Here is a 6,782-nt window from a genome sequence, read left to right as displayed (position 1 = left end):
AAAAGTTTACTGAAAATAGATGATAAAATCTTATCTAAGATGAGAGTTGGTCAGTCCACAAATAATCTCACCAGATCAGACAGCTTTCATTTCAAACCAGCACTCTAGTTCAGATGTCAGAAGGCTGTTTAGTATCGTCTTCTCGTCCCCATCCTAACCAGGGCTGGGTATCATCACTGATTTCTAGAATCGATTCGATTCGATTTAAATCGGGGACATTTTGCCTCAGTGAGAAATATTATAATTCTGATCACGTTTCAGTACATTTCCATATTTTTATATCTATAAAAGAAAAGCTGACACTTGCGAGACTTTATAAAAAGCACTGTAAAAAAATGTAATCTAAAAGTATTGTACTGTGTATTTTACAGTTTTGTACTGTTTTTCTAGAATATCATTAAATTTACATAAATAGACTGATTTCACATTTCAAATCTAAAATAACATAAAATCACTGTAAATGTAATAAAACATAATTTTCTTGTTTTTTAAAATATATTTGTCTGTACATATGCATATTTAGATTGTTAAAATACATTCACAAATGTATCATAATTTCATAAATATTTGTCCGTTATTTGAAAGATTTGAGAGAAACTGTTAAATTCAAATGTAATACTATGGAAAAATATATAAAATGATTCTTATAAACTTTTTTTTTTTTTTTTTTTTTTTTACATCAAATAGTGTTATTTAGGGCGATCGTAGCTCAAGAGTTGGCAGTTCGTCTTGTAATCAGAAGGTTGCGGGTTCGTGTCCCGGCTCGGACACTCTCGGTCGTTGTGTCCTTGGGCAAGACACTTCACCTACCGCCTACTGGTGATGGCCAGAGTGGCCGATGGCGCGATATGGCAGCCTCGCCTCTGTCAGTCTGGCCCACGGCAGCTGTGGCTACAACTGTAGCTTGCCTCCACCAGTGTGTGAATGAATAGTGGAAATGTAAAGCATGCACTTTGAGGGTCTCGAAAAGCGCTATATAAATGCAATCCATTATTATTATTTAAACCAACTGTTAACTGTATATTTCTGTACATTTAAGTATTATTATTCTTATTGCCGCATTCATTGACCTTGTTTATAGGTGAGTTCATTGTTTAATCACATTAAAATGTTCCTAATTTAATGTTTAAAAGCACTTGAAAAAGGCAAAATCCCATGTAAAATTAGGGCAACAAACTGTATTGTCATTACTGAAAATAACCGTATTTTTATGAGAAAGTTCTTTTCTGTTCTTTTCTAGCATTATTTTGGCGCCCCAGCTGCCGGAATATTACTGTTTTTTTTAGGATTTTTTTTTAGGATTTTTTTAAATTTTTTTTACAGTGAGTGTAAGCATCACAGCAGATGCCTTTGTGTCAAAGTAACTGAGGATAAAACACAGAAAAACATGAAGTCGACTTTCCTTGCCTGGGATTTTATAGCAGATAACCTTAAAAATATTCTGCAGTAGATCAAAAATGAACGAAAGCCATTATTGAGCATCTGAACATTACCAGATGCTGCTGAAGTGAAGCAGAGCAAAGTTGCAGAGGTTTGATTAGAGACACAGCTAAGCGTTTTGCGATTTTGCATAAATTTAAAAAGTTTAAGTTTGTTCAGTATTGGACAGCAGAAATGAGTCTTTCTTTTCGGAAGTAAGTAAAAGGAAAAAAAACAGCGGCCCACAGCGCTGTAAACAACGGTAGACTTGTGCGTAATAAGCAAGCGAATAATGCAGAAAACAGATTTTTAGATGGGAAACTGTTCTTGAAGGAGAGAGAGAGAGAGAGAGAGCGAGAGAGAGAGAGACAGAGACAGTGAGCTCTGCATGAAGTGTGATTTTATCGTGGTGGAAGCAAAACAGCAAAACTAAGAGTGAATTCATGACGATATTTATGTGAAGCGTAGTTTGGATCTTCTTTTGAATCTGGTTCAGTCAATATTGTTTGGAGAGTGAAAAACCTGCAGCTTCTCAATCGAGCGCAAAAAGGGCGTAAACACAAAGCGCACCCGCCGAAACATCAGAATCAGCGAGCTGTCGGCTTTCAGCCCCGACCGTGCCCGTGCCGTCGGGTGAGAAAGCCACATCTCACTGATTCTCATCCGTCGGCGGGTCCGCGCTTTGTGTTTACGTCTTTGTGCAGAATCCATGTACCTGCTCTCATTTACCGTTTTAGCTGTTTGGTGGTTGTTGAAATTTTGTGAGGTTTAACCTGAGATTCTGGCAATTCGGGCAAAATAAAATTATATTTAAAAATCGATTCAGGATTTTAATGAATCGATTTTACGTTATCCAAGCTAGAATCGATTTTAATCGATAAATCGAAAATAAAAACCCGCCCCTAATCCTAACCCATCCCATCACTCAACTCAGCCCAGTTTCTACTGAAAGCACCCTGTGAAAAGCCAGAGCACCCTCCTTCCAAAATGTCAGCGTCACCTTCAAGACATGACAACAGCTGTGACAACAAAGTCCCAGCTCTTGGCTTTGTAAGTTTCTCTCTCTTGGCCCTTATTTTCCCCGCTTCTCCCCGTTGTTCCTGAGTTTTAGCGCTGTAAGTAAAGGAAGCCGATCGGAAATGTTGACTGCAGCCAGGAGGAGTAGGCAGGATTTAAGCTTGCCATCACCAGTGTGTGAATGTGTGTGTGAATGGGTGGATGACTGAATGTGTAAAGCGCTTTGGGATCCTTAGGGACTAGTAAAGCACTAGTAAAGCAAATACAGGCAATTAGATCTGCTGTGTCGCACGTGGGCGTAGGCTATTATGTAAGCCACGCCCCCAGGCCCATTCACTGGAAAATTGTAAATAAACATGCAGGAGGAAAGAAGAAGAGTGAGTCCTGACAGGGTGATAGATCATCTACAAACACATACTCACTGTATTTCAGAGCATCACTGCTATTCTGTCTCTTCATTAGTGGATTTAAATAACAAAATAACTTTATAACTTAAAGCTAAATTGGGAAACGTAAAGTCTGAAACAAGTCTTTATATTAAGGGCCATCAGTCAAACAATACTATTTGGTCTGGGTCTAAACAGAGAGCGATGTGTGTGACGTCTTCCTTTGCGCATGCGGGCTGCTTTGAGGGTTCACACTAGAGCGCGTTTGCAGACACATTTTATTTGTAGTGTGAACAAGCAGACAAAAAAATCGGATTTGATCAAAAAATTGAAATTGAGCATTAACCTCCTCAGACCCGAACTCTTCCATGGCATGCATTTTTAATTTCTCTTTGATATTTGGGCATATTGGGACCAGATTAATGTAAAAACAAAGAATCACCAGATTTTTTTTTTTCCAATTCAATTCAATTTTGTTTATATAGTGCCAAATCACAACAAAAGTCGCCTCAAGGCGCTTTATAGGTACAGAGAAAAACCCAACAATCATATGACCCCCTATGAGCAAGCACTTTGGCGACAGTGGGAAGGAAAAACTCCCTTTTAACAGGAAGAAACCTCCGGCAGAACCAGGCTCAGGGAGGGGTGGGGCCATCTGCTGATCGGTTGGGGTGAGAGAAGGAAAACAGGATAAAGACATGCTGTGGAAGAGAGACAGAGGTTAATAACAGATATGATTCGATGCAGAGAGGTCTATTAACACATACTGAGTGAGAAAGGTGACTGGAAAGGAAAAACTCAGTGCATCATGGGAATCCCCAGCAGCCTACGCTCATTGCAGCATAACTAAGGGAGGATTCAGGGTCACCTGGTCCAGCCCTAACTATATGCTTTAGCAAAAGGAAAGTTTTAAGCCTAATCTTAAAAGTAGAGATAGTGTCTGTCTCCTGAATCCAAACTGGAAGCTGGTTCCACAGAAGAGGGGCCTGAAAACTGAAGGCTCTGCCTCCCATTCTACTTTTAAACACTCTAGGAACAACAAGTAAGCCTGCAGAGCGAGAGCGAAGTGCTCTAATAGGGTGATATGGTACTACAAGGTCATTAAGATAAGATGGGGCCTGATTATTTAAGACCTTGTATGTGAGGAGCAGGATTTTGAATTCAATTCTGGATTTAACAGGAAGCCAGTGAAGGGAAGCCAAAACAGGAGAAATCTGCTCTCTCTTTCTAGTCCCTGTCAGTACTCTTGCTGCAGCATTTTGGATTAACTGGAGGCTTTTCAGCGAGTTTTTAGGACATCCTGATAATAATGAATTACAGTAGTCCAGCCTGGAAGCCCGGCTGGACTGGAACAAAAAATCAGCCCAGGCATTTTGACTAGTGACCGGCCCACCATGGTATTATAGCCTTTATAATAAACTTAAACCTACACCATCCTCCCTATTATGGTATTCTAAACAGTACTTAGCAAAAATATAAAACAACCTAATTTATAATTACATATACCTAACTAATAGGGTTGGCAACTCCCAGCAAAAAAAGAAAAGAAAAAAAAAATAGGGAACCACTCCCGTACCCTCTGCCTCAAGATGCGTAATTGACAAAACCAATTTTAATTTAATGCACGTATAAAACAAATGCACAGAAATCTATTATTTTTCTCCAGTAATTAAATAGATTCAACATCTTTCTTCAACAGAATTGCAGACTGCACAGATGGTACCTTCCCAAAGGAAAGAATACTATAACTTAATAGGGTACATACTAGACTTAATATTTACTGAATACAGTAATGGATTTCTATACATTTTACATCAGATGAAAACTTTGGTTGTAAGATTCAGATAATTATTTATCAAAAGCGAGACATTTTAAATGAGAATAAGAAAGAAAAGTATTTCTTTGTGCCCCCCTTTCCCTGTTAATGCCCTACCTGGCCCCCTGGCAAAACTTTGCTAGACCCGCCCCTGCACAGTTACCAGCTGTCAGCTACTTAGAAAAGGATCCTGGTGTTATTTGTCTCTCAGAAACAGTTCATAACTTCCCTTCAACTCATTCATGTCACCTAAAAGGTAAACCTGTTTCTCCATCACCTGTTCAGCTCTGATAATTCAGTAAGGACATCTCCTGGTTTCATCTTCATGTTTCCCTCTCACCACATATCCAAACCGATATAATGACCAGCAGCTTTATGGCTGTGGCTCCAGCAAACATCAGCTGATACTAGAAATTAATATTAAATAAATTCTAACAACAGCTGATCAAGCTTAAACATGCTGATGTTGTTTAGCGCGACATCTGCTGGTTTCCTCTTTCTGGCACAGAGAGAAAAGCCGATCAGCCGATCATTGATCAGTTTCTTGATTGCATTTGCAACTTTCTAGCTGAAGTAGTACGGGACAAATCGCGTTCCTTTTCACCTCAACTTTAAAGTTCGACCTCCTCGGCTGTAATTGGTCCAGCCCAGAGTCGATCATGACCAGCTGGCCAATCCACCATTCATTTATACCATTAAAAAAAAGAAAAGAAATAAAACTCCATCGGCCCATAAAAACGAAAAATCACGAGCGGCCCACTGGGCAAACGCCCGGTATGCCCGATGGCCAGTCCAGCCCTGCCTGGAAGTAATAAATGCATGAACTAGTTTTTCAGCGTCACTAAGAGACAGGATATTTCTAACTTTAGAGATGTTGCGCAAATGGAAGAAAGCAGTCTTACATATTTGTTTTTTAACCCGATTTTTGTTCCTCAGAAAAATGAGAGCCACGTATGAGGATATTCGTTTTAAATTTTGATGGAACAGTGGCAGCATAATGTCCTCGTAACTGGATATCAGGCCCTTGTAGAGCAAAATTTAGTATTTTGGTCTAGACAACCCAAAATGTGATGTCCACATATGTGGACGCCAGGTCCTAGGAGGTTAAGATCTGCAGTGTGAACGTAGCCTTGGTGCAGTTACCGTCATGTTAACATTAGAGTGGATGTAAAAATTTAACTCAATATTGAACTCTTGCAACGCTGATTTGCATTATATCAGCACTGCAGGGAGTCAATTTTTGATACCCTATCCTACTCCCACCACACTTGACTCCATTATTACCACTTACATCCAGTGAATGGCTGCTGGAAAACATGGCAATTTTATCTCTATAGCACATTTCCCTATATGTAAACTCATTATGGTTAAAATAGAAGATAAAAACAGAAACACTGTGTTGGCTTTACAATGCCTTCAGGCAGTAAACACAGCAACAACACACAGCTACTGAGTGTGACCCATTGCTTTGTATTCATTTATTATATGACATTATTATTAGCTATAAACACTGGGTTCTTCATAGCCATGCTATTTTGCCAAGTGAACAAATGCACTTACCAATCAGAGCTTGAGTTTTATAAATATGCTGCAGATCAATACTTGGGTTGGACATGGACATGATAATGGACAAAGTGTCAGAGTCATGAGAACTGCATCGGGATGTGGTGGATGACAAAAAAAAAAATCTTGTTGTCCACCAAAAAATGAGCACAAAGAATATTTGAGCAGCTATAATGTTTTAGATGTGACTGAGGAGGTTTCAAAATTAAAGCCACTCACTGTAAGTGCTGCAGCAGCAGTTCAGTTTCCACCACACTTCCTCTCCCTCTTTTCTTATTTTTCTCAAGGTTGCCAAGAGACACTTCTCACAACCTTCCACCCTTTTCTCTGAAAACTGTTAAAACAAAATCAGGTTTTCAAGCCAGTGTTGCTCATACTGACCTACTAATCCTGATACTAATACTTTTAACCTATAAAGGCAGCTTATGTAAGGTGGACAGTGTGTCATGATTCATGAAATGACTCATCATCAATTTCCAAATTCAAAACACATTTTAAGGTTCAGACATTTTTTACGGTGCATGTTTGATGTATATTTTTCACTTGTCTAAAAATAATACAATAATAAAATAATGCAATTC

The sequence above is a fragment of the Oreochromis aureus genome, linkage group 12 (genome assembly GCF_013358895.1).
Source record: "Oreochromis aureus strain Israel breed Guangdong linkage group 12, ZZ_aureus, whole genome shotgun sequence".
In the NCBI taxonomy this organism is placed as follows: Eukaryota; Metazoa; Chordata; class Actinopteri; order Cichliformes; family Cichlidae; genus Oreochromis; species Oreochromis aureus.
This window is presented reverse-complemented; position numbering follows the sequence as displayed.